The following is a 21359-nucleotide window of genomic DNA, read 5'->3' as shown; positions in this document are numbered from 1 at the left end:
CTCTGAAATGTTGAAATGGTATTGTTTCTAAAATATTGGCTTTTTTTTTTTTTTTTTGCATTAGAACCATCTTAACTCCTTTGGTGTGTGAAGAGAAAACAGTGTATTCCACTCGGCAAATCTTAAATTGTGATTTGCTTTTACATTTTGAAACAGCAACAAGTTTTTAGGGTGCTTTAAAAAACTACATTAGTTCACTCACCCCCTTTTGTGGTTCACTGGTTTTGTGTTCACTACCTTGAAAAAATACAAATTTTAAAAGGAACATTAGGCATATAGAATATAAACCCTTTAAAGTAATTTGTATATATGAGTTGTTTGGTTTAGGTTTGTTTGTTTTTAGCTTTTTAAAGATTTTTCTAAATGTACATTTTAATGTTTTTGTTTGTTGAGGATGAATGATAAAGAGACACTAGACTGGATAAAAATTACTTTTGATATTCATGGCGTCCTATATAGGCCAACCATGTCCTATATTAATAGAAAAGCTGTAACTCTTTAGATTAAATCTCCTTCAAGGACCTGTGCTGAGATAGGGTGGGGGAAAGATTTCTAGGTGACTAATAGCCTGTATGACTAAAATGCCGGACAAGATTTTTCAGATTCTAGGGTGTATCCAAAGACTAAAACCATATGAATACAATATCTCTTGAATTAAAATGGGTGGTGATTTTCTCTTTAAAAAAACCTTCTATATCCAGGTGGGGTTAAGCAGAATTTAAAATGTCCAGATTGTAAAATATATTATGAATTTTTTTTTGTTATTCCCACAGGGAATAGCCTATAACTATTTGTAGGCATTTTAGGTGTTCTGGTAGGATGAAGAGTAAAATGTGATATTTTTAGGATTTGTCAGTCCTTAGATAAATACTGAATCACTTGGTCTATTTATATATACATGTAATATGATTGCATTGTACATATCAGATACATATTTTATTGCATTTATAATGTGAACCAACATATTTTTGGCTTATGGTTTTATTTAGTTTTATAAAAAATTGCTTTGTCCTGGAAAATATTTGAAAGATGAAATAGATGTTAGTGATAATTGATCTTATTTAACTAAGGTTAATATTTAGGAAACCTGAAAGAAGGAAGACTGGTTAAGTAAAAGCAGTCAGAAAGGGTAATACTTTAAAAGTCTAGCTCTGAATTTTGTTTCAAATCATGAAATATTCTTATAATCTCAGAAATATAAGGAAAGAGTTGCTTAAAACCAAGAGATTTCTAGGGTAGTATTTTCAATGAGTTCTTAGACGATGATTAAGTACTTCCAGATAGAAATAAACTCTGTTTGGACGTGGGACCACACCTTAAAATAGAAAATACAAAAATTAGTCCACTGACGATTTTATGAAGGATTTTATCATAAGATTTTGATTCTTAACTAGCTGTGTGACCCTGGGCAAGTCACTTAACCCCAATTGCCTCCCTAAAAAAAAAAAAAAAAGATTTTGATTGATCTTTCCTTCTGGGTATATATCTCTTGTTTTCTGTGGTACTTCTTTCTCTTGTTTCTCCTCCTACTTAGCTTACCTGTTCTTTTAACATCTTTGCTACTTCATCATCCTTCTATCTTCTACACTCTGTATATGAGTAAACTTCAAGATTCTGTCTTAGGACCTCTTCATTATTTTTTTTTCCTCTATTCTCTTGATGATCTCATCAGTTCCCATGGATTAAATTATCTCTATCAAGTTAGCTCCCAAAACTATGTATCTAGTTCTAATCTCTCTCCTGAACTCCAGTCCCCCAAGGCCAACTACCTGCTGGGCATCTCTACCTGGATATTTCTTCAACATGTCTACAATGGAACTGATTGATCATCTTTCCCTTTGAACCTGTCCCTCCTCTAAACTTCCCTAACATGATTGAGGGTACTGCCATCCTGAAGTCACCCAGGTTAGTAAAGTAACCTCATAGTCATCTTTGACTCTTCCTTCTCCGTGACCTCCACATCTGGTCACTTACTGGATCTTACTGATTTAGCCTCTACAACATCTCTCATATTTACTCTTTTCTCTATGCTTATATATCTGCCCTTCTAGTTCAAGTCCTTATTACTATTTTTTTTTGGCTATTATAATAGCTTCCTAATTGATAATCTCTACTTCCAATCTGCCCTTCCCATAACTGCCAAAATCATCTTCCAAGAGTTCTTTCTGTGTCATTCCTCTGCTTACAATCCTTCAGAGTTTTTTATTCTTGGTAACAGAATAAGATAGAAACTCCTCCTAAAGCTGATTTTTAAGGCCCAATACTATATGGCTGTGATCTACCCTTCCAGGCTGCCTTTCACACTGTATTCCAGCAAAGCTGGACAAAACCTGTTCTTTGAACTCAGCATTCTATCTTCTACCTCTGAGCGTTTGTATGAGTTGTACCCTCCATCCCATCTGGAGCATGATCCTTCGTGGTTTACTCTTAGTGTGGGTGCTGTCCTCACAGTAATGTTTCCCTGATTGCCCCTTCTTCTCAATTGTTAATGCTCTCTCCAAATTACTTTGAATTTAATGATCACAGTGCCTGGCACGTAGCGAGTAGGTGCTTAATAAATGTTTGATTGATTGACTGGTTATCAGTACAGATGTTATATTCCATCTCCTTTCACAGCGGTATTAGTCTCCTTGATGGCAGGGTCTTTTTCTTTTTTGGTCTTTATATTCTTAGCACCTTTTAGTTTAATAAATGTTGAATTGAATTATAGCAGGCACAAGTTCTCACAATTCCCTACCAATTTCAATATAGATTTCATGCTAGATGAAAGATATCATTTCCTGGGATAATTGATTTTAGATACCTGTATGTCCTGATGAATGAAGGAGTGAAAAGGCATTTATTATATGCAAAGCACTGTGCCAAGCCCTGGGGATACAAATAGGAAAAGCTAGTTTCATTAGAGAAGGTGACACTTTAAAAGTTCAGTTGGAGGGCAGATTGAAAGGCCTGAAAGTTCTTAAAAGTCAGAGGTAGGGTAACAATCCACCCAGAGGACCTCAAGTTATTTAAGTAATATAATAGTTTGGGGGAACCGTAGAGCATAGATGCAAGACATATTGTCTTCCATTTCATTATTAAGAATGTTGTTGTTGACTTCCATTTCATTCAAACTCTCTTGAATAGTTAACCCAAGCAAGGTTGTAAGGCAATCCCTAAGGGCAATGTTCCAGCCCAACAGTCCTGGATGGTAGTTGGTGTACTGGTTTCCTAAAAAAAGGTGAAGTAATAGAGCTTAATTAGAAGGGCATTTTTTTGAAGTTTTGCCTGTCAGATAGCTAGCTTATTTTAAGCTTTTATTTTATCAGAACCCCAAAGTAAGGGAAATAAAATGTCTAATCTTTTGAGGCTTCATAGTCCATGTGAGAACCAGAAGCATATGGTTTATACCAGTGTTGAAGGGGGAAGAGGAGACTTTGGCTTTTATATATCATTTTAAGATTTGTAGCAACTGAGAGAGGTTTCTGTAGGATCAAAAACAGAAATTGGGGCATATTCCTTGCTTCCCTCAGCTACTTTAAGACCCCTTCTTCTGTGACCATCAATTTCACCTTTCTTCAAAATTTACTATATCCTTTTTTTTTTTTTTTTTTGCTTTCATCTTTGGCCCACTAGGTCGCTCTCCTTATTACAAGTTCAATACTTACCATCTCTTTTCCCCTTTGAACACCTTGGCTTAGTTCCTCAGCCTCCTCGACTCCTATGGACTTCTATCTCTTTTCTCACATAGAGTGAACTACACCTTAGACCTGACCCACCCCCACCCCCAGTTCAGGTGAATTTGTCCCCAGTGCTAATAATGCTACTTGGAGCTCTGACTTGAGCTTTAGTTCTTTTAAGATAAAGAATTTAAGTATTTTACAAGTACATGGGATAGTATAGATGGGAAAGTTCTACTGTTAACCATACAAAGAGTTTTAAATCACTTTAAAGGCGAGAAGAGAGGGTACTATTAGAACTATTTGGTAAGCATATATTTCTTACTCTGTTGTACTCAGCCCCTCCTAAAAACAATCCAGTGTGTTTTTCCCTTCTTCTTACCCCAGGATGTAGTTTTTATTGAGTGTTTTAAAAGCTGATACAGAAGCCAGTGTTAGACAAATCAGAAAGAACTGAATGTCAGAAGTGGGAGGTAGAAAGGAAGTGACAAATTGTGATTCCTCCTTTCCCAGTTTTTGGCCTTTCTAAACCAGGTTACTTTTTATCTTTGTCTTGTTATCATGTTTTCACTCAGCAAGCCAGAATTGATAATTGCTTCCTCAGGGATGAATACATAGCATTGGAATCAGTTATTGATTATCAGTTAAATTGTTCTAATTTGAAAATTAGAACACTTATCATAAAAGTATTTTATTGTTTTCTAGTTACATGTAGAGGTAGTTTTCAACATTTGTTTTTATAAGATTTTTAGTTTCAAATTTTTCTCCCTCCTCTCCCCTCCCCAAGACAGCAAGCAATCTGATATAGGTTATATATGTACAATCACATTAAACATATTTCTGCATTAATCATGTTGTGAAAGAAGAATCAGAGCAAAAGGGAAAAACAACAACAACAACAAAAACCAAAAAAAGTAGAAATAGTATGGTTCAATTTTCATCTAGATTCCACAGTTCTTTTTTTCTGGATTTGGAGAGCATTTTCCATCATGAGTCCTTTGGAACTATCTTGGACCATTGTATTGCTGAGAAAAGTCTAGTCTGTCACAGTTGATCAATACACAATGTTGTTGATACTGTGTACAGTGTTCTGGTTCTGCTCATCTCACTCAGCATCAGTTCATGTAAGTCCTTCCAGGTTTCTCTGAAATTCACCTGCTCATCATTTCTTACAGCACAATAGTGTTCCATTACATTCATATACCACAACTTTAAAACACTTTTAAAATAAAATTTTGTTATGAATCTTACTGTCTTCTGGGAATCAGTTGGTAGCAAAGGGTAGACAAATTTAGGATTGTTCAGCAAGTGGTTCTTTTTATCAGCTTTTTAAAGAAAAGGACTAGGAACCTCAAACTCTAAGGAGAAATATATGTCCAGATACTACAAGTCAGTGGCTAAATTTGGAATGCTCTTTTCCTTAAGAAGAGTTATGGGGGAAGGGAGATGGGAGCAATATCCTTCCCCCCCACCCCAACCAGAATATACCACTGAAAGACCCAAACATCAGAAAAGTAAATCTAGTTTTATGCTATTCTCTAAATACTATACCAACTCAACAAAGAATGTGCGATCTTTCAAACATCTTCATTTTTAAAGTTGTCCTTTTTTCAATAATGAAATGAAAGCTGAACTTTGGTGACCCAATATATATAACATTTTTTTTGGTTATATTCTTTGAGGTACCTAAGAATAACTCAAATGGCTCACTAGGAATGCATACTTTTTTATGTGTGTACACCCCTTTTGGTCTTCTATTTAGAAGGCCACAGAAATGGTTCTCTTAGAACACGAGTTCTTATCCTCTTTTCTGTCATAGACTGCTGTGGCAGTCTAGTAAAGTCTATGGAATTCTAAGAATGTTGCTTACATTCGTAATTAAAGGAAATGCTAAATTTCACTTAGAGGCCAGTGAAAATAAAGATGTGATCTTTTCAAGTTCATCAACTCCTTAAAATACATCCATGGAACGTAGGGTAAGATGCCCTTATAAACCAAATCCTTCTCAGAATTTTCTCTGTTTAGTATGGAAGAATGAGGACCGGATTTGTAGATAGGGATTCACGGTTTAGAGTCCAGCTCTGGTACTCTTTAGCTATGTGATCATGGGCAAATGTGTCTGTAAAATGGGAATAATACTTAAATATATGTGTGTATTTTTTTAAGGAAAGAGCTTTGTAAATCTTACAGCAATGTAAGCTGTGAATTATTCTTTGCTTATAGGGTTATATCACAGATTTGTAGCTAGGAAATAACCTTAGAGGTAGGTCATATATATAGTCCAACCTTTTTGTTTTAGAGATGAAGAAAATAAGGCAGTTTAAGCCACTTGGTCAAAGTCATACAGGTAGTAAATAGCAGAACCAAACTTCAGCCAAAGTTCTCTGATTCCAGGTACATTTTCCATGTAGAAGAAAGAAAATAAAATGAGTATGATAAAAATAGTTTCGTTTTGTTATCCTGGGAGAGGAAGAGATGCCAAAGGGTAATGCATCAGGCAGCACAGCAGGGTATTTTAAACTTGACACTTTAAGGAATTCCCAAAGAACATGTTCATGGTTCTTCCTTAATATCATAACCTGCAAGCATCAGAAAGGGGGAATGAATAGTTGCTAAATCATACACTTATTATGTTTTTCAGTATTTAACATTTTTCTATACAGTACAGCACATTAGAATATAGATTATATATAATTCAATATTGACACTTAAAGCATAGCTTATACGTTGATTTTTTTTTAATGTATAAGGTATTTTATTTTTTCCGTTACATGTAAAGATAGTTCTCAACTTTTGTTTATACAAGCTTTACAATTTCAGATTTTTCTCCCTCCCTCCCCTCCCTCCCCCCTCCCCTAGACAGCAGGTAATCTGATATAGGTTATGTCTATATATCTCTATACATATAGATATAGATATATACACACACATATATATACACATAATAACATTAATCCTATTTCTGCATTAATCCTGTTGCAAGAGAAAAAATCAGAGCAGTGATGCAAAACCTCAAAATAGAAAAAAAAACAACAGCACCCAAAACAAAAGAAATAATATGGTTCAATCAGCATCTATACTCCACAGTTCTTTTTTTCTTTTTTTCTCTTGGATTTGGAGATCCTCTTCTATCATGAGTTCCCTGGAACTCTTCTGTACCATTGCATTGGTGAGAAGAATATAGTCCATCACAGTAGGTCAACACTCAATGTTGATGATACTGTGTACAATGTTCTTCTGGTTCTGCTCATCTCACTCATCATCAGCTCACGTAAGACCCTCCAGGTTTCTCTGAACCCTTCCTGCTCATCATTTCTTATAGCACAATAGTATTCCATTGTTATACGGTTGATTTTAAGAAATATATCCAAATAATATATAAACATAGTGTGTCCAAGGAATGTTTGGTGAAAGGGGGAACTTAGAACATTATAAATAAAATTGTTACCTTTTTAACAGATATTAGTTTATTTCAGTAAATATTTGTTATCTGATCATGCAAACAGGCATTGTTAAATGTATCATTTATCATTGTCTGTATCATAACTTGGTGAAAAGGTGACATGTAAGATATAGTTTCCTAGCTTTCCACACTTCCTGTGGAAATTTTTAAATTTTCTTTTATTTAGTCAGGTTAAAATGTAGCTACAAAGAACATGCTCTATAAAAATGTTAGTATTATTATATGAAGATTTGGGGAACTTCAAAAATATTTCAGTAAGTATTTCTCTAGAGTTGTCACTGCCAACAGAGATAGAACACAGGTTCAAATTCTGGCTCTGCTACTTACCCCCTGTGTGACATTGGATGAGTCACATAATCTTTCTGGGCCCCAGTTTCCTTATCTCAGAGGTTCTTAATGGGAGTTCTTAATGCAAACTTGGATGAGAAAATTATCTTTATTTTCACTAACCTCTAACTGAAATTTAGCATTCCCTTCAATAATTTAAAAACATGAAGGGCTTCTCCAAATGGCCAGAGTAGGTCTGTGACTCACAGAAGGTGAAGAATGCCTGGAATAGGTGAACTTTCATTCTTTCCAGTTCTAAATCTGTGATCCCATAACTATTTATACATCAAAATTTTTTCTAGTACAGGAGTGGAAAAAAAACCACACACACAAAGAGAACCTCAGTACTCTAGATCCAGAGTGAGAAAAAGATGTTAAAGGTCATTGAGTCCAAGAAATTGAAGCTCAGAAAGGTTAAGTGACTTGTCTAGGGTAGGGTCACACAGCTAGTAAATGTGTGAGGCAGAATTTGAACCCAGGTCTTCCTGACTCCAAATGTAGCACTTTGTCCACTATGCCACAATGCCTCATTAGATATTCCATAGTGAAGAAAGACCTAGAGATAACCCATACAAACAAAAGCCCTTTGAGGGGCCTCAGTAATTTGGGGGGGGGCATTGGGGGTTAAGTGACTTGCCTAGGGTCACACAGCTAGTAAGTGTCAAGTGTCTAAGGCCTGGTTTGAACTCAGGTCCTCCAGAATCCAGGACCAGTGCGTTATCCACTGCGCCATCTAGCTGCCCCCTCAGTAATTTTTTTTGGCGGGTGAGGCAATTGGGGTTAAGTGACTTGCCCAGGGTCACACAGCTAGTAAGTGTCAAGGGTCTGAGGCTGGATTTGAACTCAGGTCTTCCTGAATCCAGGGCTGGTGCTCTATCCACTGTACCACCTGGCTACCCTGCCCTCAGTAATTTTTAAGAGTGTAAAGGGGTCCCAATACTAAAATGTTTGGAAACTGTTATTCAAGGACAAAGCAACTTTTCCATCTTTTGCTACTTTTCTTGAATAGCACCTGCCTTTCAAGATGGATCTTTTGGTCACAGCAGTGTTATTCAAAATACACTTTAAAGGCGGGCAGCTAGGTAGTGCAGTGGATAAAGCATGGGACCTGGATACAGGAGTTCTTGAATTCAAATCCTGCCTCAGACACTTGATATTTACTAGCTGTGTGACCCTGGGCGAGTCACTTAACCCTCATTGCTGCACCCCCCCCAAAAAAATACACTTTTAAATGTCCCCCAGGTCACTTTCTCAGCTCATATGCTATCCCTTACTGTTCTCCAGTAAGGATGCACATGAAAGCTTATCTCCTATTGTTTTGTCTATTTGCATATTGTCTTGCCCAGGGTCTCAGCTAGTAAGTGTCAAGTGTCTGAGGACAGATTTGAACTCAGGTCCTCCTGAACCCAGGGCTGGTGCTTTATCCACTTTATCTACTGCTGCCCTCCTTGAACTTTTTGTAGCTTATCCCTACTGAGTTGGAATTTACTACCCAGAAGAGTTTGAGTATCACTTTCAACCCTGAAAATGCCACCATATACTCCTAAATTACTAACAAAGCTCCTTAGAGAATCTCAGCACTGATATTTGGGGGAACCCCCTATTAATGTCTTTAGTCTGTAGACTACTTGTTTGTCCCTATTCTGTTTTTCATTTATTTCTCCAATTCTATCCAGTTCTACCCTTTCTTATTCCTTTGATGATACTTTTTTATATTTAATCCCTAATGAAGTATTCATTTGCATCTATGGAATAATAATGACTGTCATTTATATAATGCTTTATGGTTTTCAGAACTCTGATGACATCTTTAGAAGCAAATTGTTTAACTAGTTAATGATAAAATTATCAAAAAATTGTTCTAGAAATGAAGGTTTTAACTGATTAAACTTGAGTAGGAAAATTTTAGACATATTACTTTCCTATAGTTATTTTTAAATGAAGATTTATTTTTTATGATTTTCATTGGTATTTAATGATTTTATTTAAAATGGTTTAAGTGCCACTGGTCAAATCCCATTAATTCCTTTTGAGGGAGAATTTCATTGTTTTAAATATTGCTTGAATTAAGTACAGCATCATTTGAAGCTTGGAAATATTATATATTTCATTATATTCTGTCATTTGGGATCCTAGAAAGGGAAAGCAGGCCATGAGTGAAAGAGTATAAAGCATATGATGTGTTGGAAGAAAAGTCTAGCTGGGAAATTCATATTGGGGAGTGGTGTGATAGCTGAGGAGAGACACATTGGAGGCTATGTTATAAATATCTCAATAACACAAGTGTGAGTTACTGATTACCAAACTGAAGGGTTTAGACACCATGAACTAGGAAGCACTGAAATGTTTTTAAGCAAGGGATGGCATGCTCCAAATCTCTTTAGGAAAATTAGTGTGGCTGCTGTGTATAAAATGCATTGGAAATAGAGAGAAAAAGACGGGGAGGACAGTTAGAACTATTGTACCGGTCAAAGCAAAGGGGTAGTAAGACTTTGATAGTTGGAAGGAGGGGACAGATGGGGAAGAAAAGAGATGGGTGCATTCAGTTTACTTGAACAAATGTTTAAGTACTTATTTTATTAAAGAACCCATAGTAAAGTCCTACACTGATTCTTTATTATGGTATTGATAAAGTTTGGACTTCTCAAGCTCTGGAACATTTTACCAAACTGGAAAGGCCAAGAAACAAAACTCTCTACCTTCTCACCCAAGAATCAGCCTAGCTAAATTCCTAAGGGACTTATTCCAAGAAATTTGGATAGCAGATAATTAAACTTTTTGGTGACAGCAAATTATAAAGACCTCCATTCTACTAAAGTGTGGGGAGGCATTGCAATCTACATTGGTTGAGAAAGTAACTGTACCCATAAAAACATGGGAAAAAATTTACCTCTACTATGCATGTAACCATTATTCTAATTATTCGTGTACTTGTTTCATTTCCCTTCTAGATAGTAAGCACACTGAAGGTAGGGCCTGTGCCTCTTTTTAGCTTTGTATATGTAGCAAGTAACATAATATTAAAGACCAATATCTATAGTTACTTTAGTTATTACCTCCTTTTAGTTGATTTCAACTAAGTGTTTTTTTGGGTTGTTTGTTTGTTTGTTTGTTTGTTTTTGCGGGGCAATGGGGGTTAAGTGACTTGCCCAGGGTCACAGAGCTGGTAAGTGTCAAGTGTCTGAAGCCGGATTTGAACTCGGGTACTCCTGAATCCAGGGCCGGTGCTTTATCCACTGCGCCACCTAGCCGCCCCCAACTAAGTGGTTTTTTTATGAGTGCGAATTTATTATTTAGGTAGTCAATTCTGTCTCATTTTTCCCCTTGGTCTATTTTAATAACATTGAGAACTAATTTTTCTTAGGTAATCTAATATAAAAATATCCATGTCTATTGTAGAGAATGAAAGTTGTGTATGTGTTTGGAAGGAAGACCAGTAACTATATTTTCTCAGGGTTTTGTTTTTATAACCTTTTAGCTTGTGACTTGATGCCATTGAGATAAACCAGAATCACTTGGATAACTATAATGAAGTTAAAGCTTAACATTGCCTTTCATTTTTTGTACTCCCCCCTCTCATCTCCAACATAGTTTTCCTTTACTCTGTAAAATTCAGTATTTGTAGACTTTATTTACAGTGAAGGCTCTTTAAAGGAATTGTGTTCCTCCAACAATTTCAGCTTGGGTAGCAATTCTAGAAACTTGTTTTAGTCATATCCAATTATCCATGACCCCATTTGAAGTTTCTTGGCAAAGATACTGGATTAGTTGGCCATTTCTTTCTCCAGCTGATTTTACAGATGAAGAGTTGAGACAAACAGGGTTAAGTGACTTGCCTAGGGTCACACAGCTAGTGAGTGTCTGAGGCCAGATTTGAACTCAGATCCTCCTGACTCCAGGGTCAGTGCTCTATCTATTCACTGCTCCACCTACCTGCCTAATTCTAGAAACTACAAAACTGAACTTATAATATCTTTGTACCTCCATAAAATAGTTTCATAGCTGATGTTATAGTAATGTATAAGTAGTAAGCTGCCCTAAGATTAGTCCAAGGTCTTAAGACTAGGACTAAATTTTAATATACCTTTAAAAAACCAATAGGCAGTTAGGATAGGAAATAGTGATAGGGCATGACCAACAAAGTGTACCAGGAAGGCAGGATAGATAACCTGGCCTAAGTTTAGAATGTGGGCAACAGCAGTTTAGGAAGAGTCTTTGAAGCTGGACCCAGTGGAACTAACCTGCCTCTTGAAACAGCTGAGTTGGACAGTGAGTAGAGTGCAACGTGACCCTGGGCAAAACACTTCATTTCCCTGAGTCTCAGTTTTCTCATTTGTAACATGAAGGGGTTAGACTCCACCTCTAAGGATCCTTCCAGCTGTGATCCTATGACTATAAAAACAAAAGAACAAAAATCTATTAAGTTTTTGCCGTATTTTTGTTCATAGGTTCTAGAGCTGGAAGGGATTTCAGAGACCATCCAGTGGAGAGGTTCTTAACCTTTTTTTTTAAGTCTTGGACCACTCTGGCAGTCTGGCAAAGCCTATGGATCACTTTTTAAAATGTTTTGTTGCCTACATTCATAATTGAAGGAAGTGCTAAATTTCCTTTAGAGGTTAGTGAAAATAAAAGATGTTAATTTTTTCTCCATCCAAGTTCCCAGACCCTCTGAAATCCATCCGTGAACCCTAAGTTTAAAAACCCTGATCTGACTCAACCCGTTTATTTAACAAATGAAGAGACTGAGACATGTAGTAAGGATCACAGGAGAAATTTCAACCCAGGATCTCTGATTCCAGAGCCAATGAATGCCCTTTCTGCTGTTTTATACTCTCTCTGTTCATTTGGATATAAAGATGTTGTTCCAAGGAGGGTTTTTTTTTTTTAATTAAAAAAAATACATATTTCTTACTGTATTTCTCAATGTATATCTTCTCTCTCTCTCCCTCCCAGAGAAGCATCCCTTATAATAAACAATAGAAAAGAAGGAAAATCAGAGCAGAGTGACATATACCTGCAATCCATGCTATCAGGGAGGGTGAGCCTAGAGGATCTCTTGAGCTCAGAAGTTCTGACCTGCAGTGGGCTAGCTGGATCAGATGTCCACACTAAGTTCAGCATTAATGTAATAAGCCCCAGAAGTGGGAAGGATGGCAGCCCACAGGTTAAGTAAGTGGAGGAGGGGTGCAAAGTAGCCCAGGTTGGAAACAAAACAAGTCAGAGTTCCTGTGCCAGAGTGGAATTGGGCCTATGAGTTTTGTCCTGGCACTTTTAGCCTACTTAAGAAAGAGAGATCCAGTCTGGAAAGAAAGGGAAAGAGAGGGGAAAGGAAGCATGTCCAAAAAGTCTGAGAACTATATGCATTGTTCCATACCTATGACACCCTACCCCCCACCCCCCAAAGTGGAAGAAAATGCCTTCTCCTATGTCTTTTTTGTGGCCAACATTTAGTTTTCATTGTTGTTTTATTTTTCTATTCATTTACATTGTTATCGTCATTGTGTAATTGTTTTCCTGGTTCTGTTAACTTCATTTTACATCAACTTACCTAAGTCCATGCTTTTCTGTATTCCTTGTATTTGTTACAGTACTACAACAATGCTTGGCCATTCCCCTGTCAATGGGCATCCACTTTGTTTCCAGTTCTGTGCTACTACAAATACTTTGGTGTATTTGGTCATTCTTTTTGTCATTGACCTTAAAGGAGACTTTTCTTTTAAAATGCATTTTATGGGGGGCAGCTAGGTGGCACAGTGGATACAGCACCGTCTCTAGAGTCAGGAGGACCTGAGTTCAAATATGACCTCAGACACTTGATACTTAACTAGCTGTGTGACCCTGGGCAAGTCACTTAACCCCCATTGCCCTGCAAAAAAAAAATTGTATTTGATTAAATTATCTGTTTTCAGTGAATTTCTGGGAAGATGTTAAGGCATTTAAAGCATAAAAGCTCCCACTGAAGTCATAGCAGCCCTGAAGTAATCTGTAGGAGTGAAAACCCTATGATGCTTACATGCAGTGCTCATTCTACTTTGTCCTTTAGACAGGAACTCTACGAGCATAAAATTGAATTGAATGGTTGTGTCATATTTTTTAAAGGAAAAATTATTAACAAATCAATTGTTCTTAAATATTTTTTTTTGTTTCCTATTTCAGGGATCTATGATTTTAAACTGCCTACCCAACATTCATTCTCCTTAATTCATTTTACACCTCCCAGCTGCCTACTGGACATTTCTACCTTGATTTCCTATAGACATTTTTAAAATATATATTTTATTTATTTTTTTTGCGGGGCAGTGAGGGTTAAGTGACTTGCCCAGGGTCACACAGCTAGAACATGTCAAATGTCTAAGGCCGGATTTGAACTCAGGTCCTCCTGAATCCAGAGCCTCTCTTCACTTCCTTTTATTCTTCACTGATTTCACATTTCTCCGCCCCCCCTTCCCCCCTCACACACACTCACTCACTATGCCAAAGTGACATTTTTGCTATTCCACTTACATAACATTCTGTCTCCCATCTCCATGCCCCTCATGCCTGGAATGTTCTTTCTCCTCCCTTTTTCTTTTTGGAATACCTAGCTCTTTTCAGATGCCATCTTCTTTTTTTTTTTTTTTTTTTGGTGAGGCAATTGGGGTTAAGTGACTTGCCCAAGGTCACACAGCTAGTAAGTGTTAAGTGTCTGAGGCTGGATTTGAACTCAGGTACTCCTGAGTCCAGGGCCAGTGCTTTATCCACTGCGCCATCTAGCTGCCCCAGATACCATCTTCTTAAATAAGCCTTTCCTGACTTCCCCAGTAGTTCATGCTTTCTCTTTTCTACCCCTGGTTATTTTGTATTACATTGCATCTATTTGTGTATATTTATGCTGTTTATCCCCATTTAAAGGTAAAACTCCTTGAGCAGAGGAACTGTTTTGTTTTTCTTTGTATCCCCATCACTTGAACAATGCCTAGTATACAGTAGGTACTTAACAGTACTTAATCAAATCTTTGATCTACCTTCATAGATTGCTACAGTATTTGGGCATTGCCCAAGGAAATTCATTCTACAAACAACTGAGGTGTCCCTGCACTTGGGCTGGTTCTTGAATAAGAGATCTATACAATCGATTGCTTTGTCTTGGTTTGGGTCTTGCCAGACCTCACCTTCTATTTGGATAGTCTTTTGAGAACCCAGTTATTTTAACCACATCATGTGTTATCCAAGAAGGACTTTAATAGATACTTGTTTCTCCTCTTATTTTCAAATGAGAACATAGGAGAAAATGTAGGAGGTTTAGATATAATATCCTACACTATTGTTCAGAAACTCAGATATATAAGTTTAGGATGAGAGACACATGGCTATTAGATCTAGACATTTTAGTGTATTGCAAACTCAGTGCAACTTAGCAATGTGACATAGTAGCCAAAACCATATCCCACTCCCAGCCTGTCTTCCCCCTTCCACCAAACTTTCTGGAATCTTATTCAAGGGCGAATAGTAATCACTTAGCTAACATTTACTTCTGGGGGGGGGGGTAATGAGGGTTAATTGACTTCCCCAGGATCACACAGCTAGTAAGTGTCAAGTGTCTGAGGGCAAATTTGAACTCAGGTCCTCCTGAATCCAGTGGTAGTGCTTTATCCACTGTGGCACCTAGCTGCCCTAGCATTTACTTCTAACATTAAATTATTTTACAGGCATTTATAATCTCTTTGACATACTGCCCCTCACCCTTCCCCTCCCTGAACAAAAAATAAGACCAACAAAAAATAAAACCTTTAGCATAAATATGAATAGTCCAGAAAAACAAATTCCCACACTGTACATGCCCCAAAATAGCTGTTTCTCTTGGCATTTTAAGCTCATCACTGCTCAGGCAGGAGATAAGTGGCACATTTCATTTTCAGTTTTCAAAGTTCAGCAAGCATTTATTATGCTCTTTCCCATGTCAGGCACTTTGCTAAACAAACACCAGAGATACAAAAGAGCAACAGCAACCCCTGCCATTAAGGAGCTTACAAGATATAAACAGAGGAGGTGGAAGGTAATCTATGGAAGAGAAAGCACTAACCGCCTCTTGCAGAAGGTTAGAATTTGAGCTGAGTCTTAAAGGAAGACACAAACTTTAGAAGTGGAGGTGAGGGAGCCAAGCATTCCAGACGTGAGGGATACCTGGTGCCTAGGTATAGACACAGGAGATGGAGTGTTGTGGGTTCGAGGAACAGCAAGTAGGTTAGTATGACTGCATCATAGAATACATAGAAGAGAGGAAAGTATAATTATATTATTCTGGAGGTAATAGGGTACCACTGGAGCTTATTTAGTGGGTAGGGGGAGGTGACATGGTCAGCCCTATGCTTTAGATGGAGGTGGATGGAGGATGGATTGGAGTAGTTGGAATGGGAAGAGATTTGAGACAGGGAGGCTGGTTAGGTGAGAGGTGACAAGGGCCTGAATCAGTGTAAGGCTGTATGAATAGAGGGGGGAGGATGAGAGATGTGGTGGTGGTGACTGAATATGTGGGGTACGTGGTAGGGAGGAGTCGTGGATGACACTAAGTTTGTGAGTATAGGTGATTAGGAAGATAGTAGTGTCCTCCACAGTAATAGGAGAAGATTTGGGGGAAAAGATAATGAGTCGTGTTTGGATATTTTGAATTTGAGATGCCTCTGGAATATCCATTTAAAGGTATCCAAAGGTCTGGAAATCATCTGTGTAGAAATGATAATTGAATGCATAAGAGCTTAGATCACCAAGTGAGATACTATAATGGAAAAAAAAAAAGGAAAAGGTCACAGACAGAACTTAGGGGGTCTCCATGTTTAATGAATGGGAGTGATGTTGAAAAATCAACAAAGGAAACTGAGGAGGAGAAGTCAGATAGATAGAGGGAGAGCACAGCACATGAAAACATAAAAAAGAGAGCATCCAGGAGGAGAAGGTGATCAGTGTTAAAGACTGCAGAGAGGCTAAGAAGAATGAGGAATGAGAAAAGGTTAATCAGCTATTAGCTTTTGAAATTAAGAGAGGCAGTCAGTGTTAAATGACTTGCCCAGGGTCACACAGCTAGTACTTATCAAGCATGGATTTGAACTCATGTCCGTCTAACTCCAATGTTCCAGGGTGTTCTATTGCTCCTGCAAATATCTTTTGAAAATTTTTTTCAATGAACAAAAATCAATTTTCTCTTCTTCCTACTTTTCCCCCCAATTGACTAAAAATAAAGACAAAACCCTATTAATAATCAAGCATAGCCAAGCAAAAGCATTGCCCATAACCAAAAATCATGTGTCTGTCTGCATAGGATGTTCTATCATGGTCCTCTGGAATCCTAGTTGGTCAGAGTTTGTAAGTCTCTCAAAATCATTTATCTTTACAATGTTGTTACTGGTTTTTCTGGTTCTGTGCATTTCACTCAGCATCAGTTGATAAAGTCTTCCCAGGTTTCTCTGAACTGTTCCCTTTCAGAATTTTTATAGCACAGTAATATTCTATTGCATTCACACGCCATGATTTGTTTAGCCATTCCTCAGTTTATGGGCACCTCCTGAGTTCCCATTTCTTTGCTACAACAAAAAAGAATGGCTAAATATGGAGATGTTTTGCATGACTTGACATGTAATTAAGATCGGCAGCTAGGAGGTGCAGTGGATAGAGCACCGGTCCTGGAGTTAGGAGGACCTGAGTTCAAATCTGGCCTCAGACACTTGACACTTACTAGCTGTGTGACCCTGGGCAAGTCACTTAACCCTCATTGCCCCTTTAAAAAAAAAAAAAGATCATATCTCTTGCCTTCTCTTTAGTTGGGGAAGGGGCTTAAGGGATAGAAATCTTAGATTCAATTTTTTTTTCAAATGAATGCTAAAAATAAAATGATTTGTAGAAAAGAATAGCCAAAATTTATGTAATGGCTAAAGGTTTGCAAAGCATTTCACATATATTATCTCATTTATATAACAAAAGTTCTATAAAGTAGGTGCCATTATTATCCCCATTTTACAAATGAGGAAACTAAGACTGGGGGAAACAAACGTTAGATGATTCTCCCAAAGTCATATAGCCAAATTAACAAGCACATTTATGTGCAGTCACTGTGCTAAGCTTCTCTATTGTGTACAAGGTAGGATTTGAACTTTGTTCTTCTGAATCTAGTATTCTGTCATTAATTGTCCTCATTCTAGATCTCTTCCTCTCATGCTCATTCTGTCTAAATGCTCTCACTAAGACCTGACTTCCCTTAGATGGCTTACTATTGCTTTTAGGATACAATATAAACTGCTCTGTTAAGCTCTGAAAGCCCTTTACAAGTGGCCTCAACCTGTCTTTCCAGTCTCATTGTACATCTTCCCCCCTCCTACACTTAGGATCCAGCCAAACTGGCTTCTTCTTCATACCTTCACATGACACTCCATGTCCATTCTGAATGTGTTGGTTCTAACTGTCTTCCACCATCCCTTAGTTCTGTATCAGTTCATATAAGTCTTCCCATATTTCTTTGAACTCTTTATACTTTTCCTAATAATAATTAAAATAGCTAGCATTTATATAGCGCTTACTGTGTGCCAGGCACTATGCTAAGTGCTTTACATTAATTATCTCATTTCATCCTAACAACAACTTTAGAAGGTAAATGCCATAGGCAGACAGAAGTTAATCAACTTACTCTGGTCTTGAGGTCAGATTTGAACTCGCGTCTTCTGGCTCCAGATCCAGTATTGGGTGAGTTTTATTTCTTTATTGCACACCCCCCATTTTATGATTCAACTAAACTGTTCTTTTCTTCATTCCTTGATGTAGCATTCCATGTCCCTTCTGCAGGCCTTCATGCTAGCTCTCCATCATGGCTGAAATGCTTTTCTTCTTCACCTCCACCTCATAAAATTCCTTTTTCCTTCAAGATGCAACTCAGGTACCACTTAATACATGAAGACTTTCTTCATCCCCCCAACCTGTTAGTGCCTTCCCTAACTATCTCGTATTTAAGCACCTTGTTTATTCATATTTATTCTCCATATGTTATACATATACTTATATAAGGATTTCTCTCTCCTTTTAGAATACATGCTCTTTGAGAATAGAGATTGTGCATAGCACATAGTACGTGTTTAATAAATACTTACTGATTAGTGTGTTCTTGAACCTTGTTAAGGGAGGTATACAGAGAGTGTAAGAGTTTTGTTCGTATCCAAGTAGTTGTCAAGTCTTGTCAGTTCTACCACCATAATATCTCTTACCTCTGTCCCTTTCTCTTCACTTACAAAACCCTCATCTTCTCTCACTTCTATTATTGAAAGAACCTCCTAATTGGACTCCATATTGAACTCTTTCCAATCCGTCACCCATATAGCAACAAAAGTAATCTTTCCAATGTTACTGATCTGATCATTTCACAACCCTACTCAGGATCCTTCTGAGTCTCTACCTATTGCTTGCCCCTAGTATAAAATATACATGCAATTAGATATTCTCCCTTCCTTTCATTTTGGCTTACTTGCTGTTCCCTAACCTTGGCATTGCATTTCTTGTCTTTGCAGAAGGTCTTGCATGCCTGAAATGCACTCCTTCCTCACACCTGCCTCCTTTAGCTTCATTTAAGGCTCATGTCAGACGCCATCTCCTTTGGGAAGTCTTTCCAGGTCCCTTAGTTGTTAGTGTGGAGAATATTTGTAGGATTCGGTTGTATTAACTTATGTGTATACGAGTCATATGCCCTCTCCTCCCCCTGCCCCCACTGGTCTTAACTTTGTCTAGCACATAGTACAATACCTAGTAAATAGTTGGCACTTGCTCATTTCTTTTTATTTGAATAGTCCTATCATACTTTGACCTACTCATACTATATTTGGACCAGCTGAAAGTATTCTTTCACTGTTCATATGTTACTAGAGCTCATTGTTTGGCTCTCTCCTTTGCAGCCTCTTTCATTCTCCCTATGTTGCATTATGCTTTAGCACCTAACTTGTTATCTTAGAGATAATAGATTCTTTTTTTAAAAAAATTTTTTCCAATTACATGTAAAGTTTTTTTTTTTGTTTCAAGTTTTTCTCCTATACTCCCTTCCTCACTCCCCAAACCAATAAGCAAACTAATATAAGTTATACATTACAGTCATGTTAAACATGTTTCCACATTAGTCCTGTTGTAAGAGAAGAATCAGAACAAAAGGAGAAAAAAATGCAAGAAAGAACAACAACAACAAAAAAGCAACAAAAGTGATAATAGTATGCTTCAATCTGCATTCAGACTCCATAGGTCTTTTTCTGGATGTGGAGAGCATTTTCCACCTTGAGTCTTTTGGCATTGTCTTGGATCATTGTTTTGCTGAGAAGAGCCAAGTCTATCATAGTTGATCATCACACAATGTTGTTGATACTGTGTACAATGTTCTCTTAGTTTTGCTCATTTCACTCAGCATCAATTCATGCAAGTCTTTCCAGGTTTTTCTGAAATCCACCTGCTTATCATTTCTTATAGCACAATAGGATTCCATTACATTCATATACCACAACTTGTTCAGCCATTCCCCAGTTGATGGGCATCCCCTCAATTTCCAATTCTTTGCTACCACAAAAAGAGAAGCTATGAATATTTTTGTACATGTGGGCCCTTTTCCCTTTTTTATGATCTCTTTAGGATATAGACCTAGTAGTGGTATTGCTGGGTCAAAGAGTATGCCTTTTGGCCATGGTTCCAAATTGTTCTCCAGAATAGTTAGCTCAGTTCACAACTCCACCAACAATGTATTAGTGTTCCAATTTTTCCACAGTTTCTCCAACATTTATCATTTTCCTTTTTTGTCATATTAGCCAATTGGATAGGTGTGGTACCTCAGAGTAGTTTTAGTTTGCATTTCTCTATTCAGTAGTGATTGAGAACATTTCTTCATCTGAAAACTGCCTGTTCATATCCTTTGACCATTTCTCAATTGGAGGATGACTTGTATTTCTATATATTTGATTCAGTTCTATATATATTTTGAGATGATAGATTCTTAATAATTTTTAATTGAATTGGAGTACCGTGTTAATAATTACATAGCACTTGGCACATAGGAGGTAATTAATGCTTGTTGACTTGTGGCAATGTATTTGGGGACAGATTTTGACAAGCCGGAGTGAGTCAAAAGGCAACCAGGCTGGTAAAGGGAGTGGAGAACATGGAGAAGCGTATGTTTAGCTTGGTAAAAAAAACTGAAGTGAGACATGAGAGCTGTATTTAAGTAGTTGAAAGGTTGTCATGTAGAAGAACAGTTAAATTTGTCCTGCTTAGAACCTGGACCACAGAATTGAGATCAATGTATCAAAGTTGCAGAGACTGAGAAATATAAGGAAAAACTTCCTAACAATTTAAACTTTCTAGAATGGCCTTGGTTTTGCCATCATTTGTTGACCACTTTTCAGGGATGTTATAAGGAAATTCCTATTCAGGCAGGTATTAGACTACATTACTTTTGTGGTTCCTTTGAGATCCTTTCTCTCTCAATGAGTAACACTAATGGATTCTGAAGCTGTGTAAACTCTCCTACTGTATTCCATACATACGGTTATATGGTAGAACAGGTGCTGTCTACATTTGTACGGGCATTTCCTCATGGGAAGTTTCATATACCAATGAAATCAACAAACCAGTACAGGAAAAAAAAAAATGACACAAATGATTTTCCCCAAATTACCATTTCCCATGTAATTATGATTTTGTTTTATGCTTGCAAAACTTTTAATCTTATGTAGTCAGAATTTTCTGCTTTATCTTGTATGATAAAGGGAGATACTCTGTTTTCAGATGGCATTATTTTTTCAGGTTTGAGGAAAATTAAAAATGGTTCCATACGGAACATTTGTTTTTATGAAACTAGTCAGATTTGTTTTAAGCATTTGGCTATACTCATGAGTAATGTAATATATGTACAGCATAGCAGA

At 37.2% G+C, this 21359-nt stretch overlaps 1 protein-coding gene across 8 annotated transcripts in view; it reads left to right on the top strand.

Moving 5' to 3' along the window:
• PPP2R5C (protein phosphatase 2 regulatory subunit B'gamma) overlaps window positions 1-21359 on the top strand; it is a 196655-nt gene that overhangs the window by 58920 nt on the left and 116376 nt on the right. The gene's annotated exons all lie outside the window — the stretch shown is intronic.

This window comes from Dromiciops gliroides, chromosome 2, assembly GCF_019393635.1.
Source record: "Dromiciops gliroides isolate mDroGli1 chromosome 2, mDroGli1.pri, whole genome shotgun sequence".
NCBI lineage: Eukaryota > Metazoa > Chordata > Mammalia > Microbiotheria > Microbiotheriidae > Dromiciops > Dromiciops gliroides.
The sequence above is the reverse complement of the archived record's forward strand: the minus strand, read 5'-3'. Positions and strand labels throughout refer to the sequence as shown.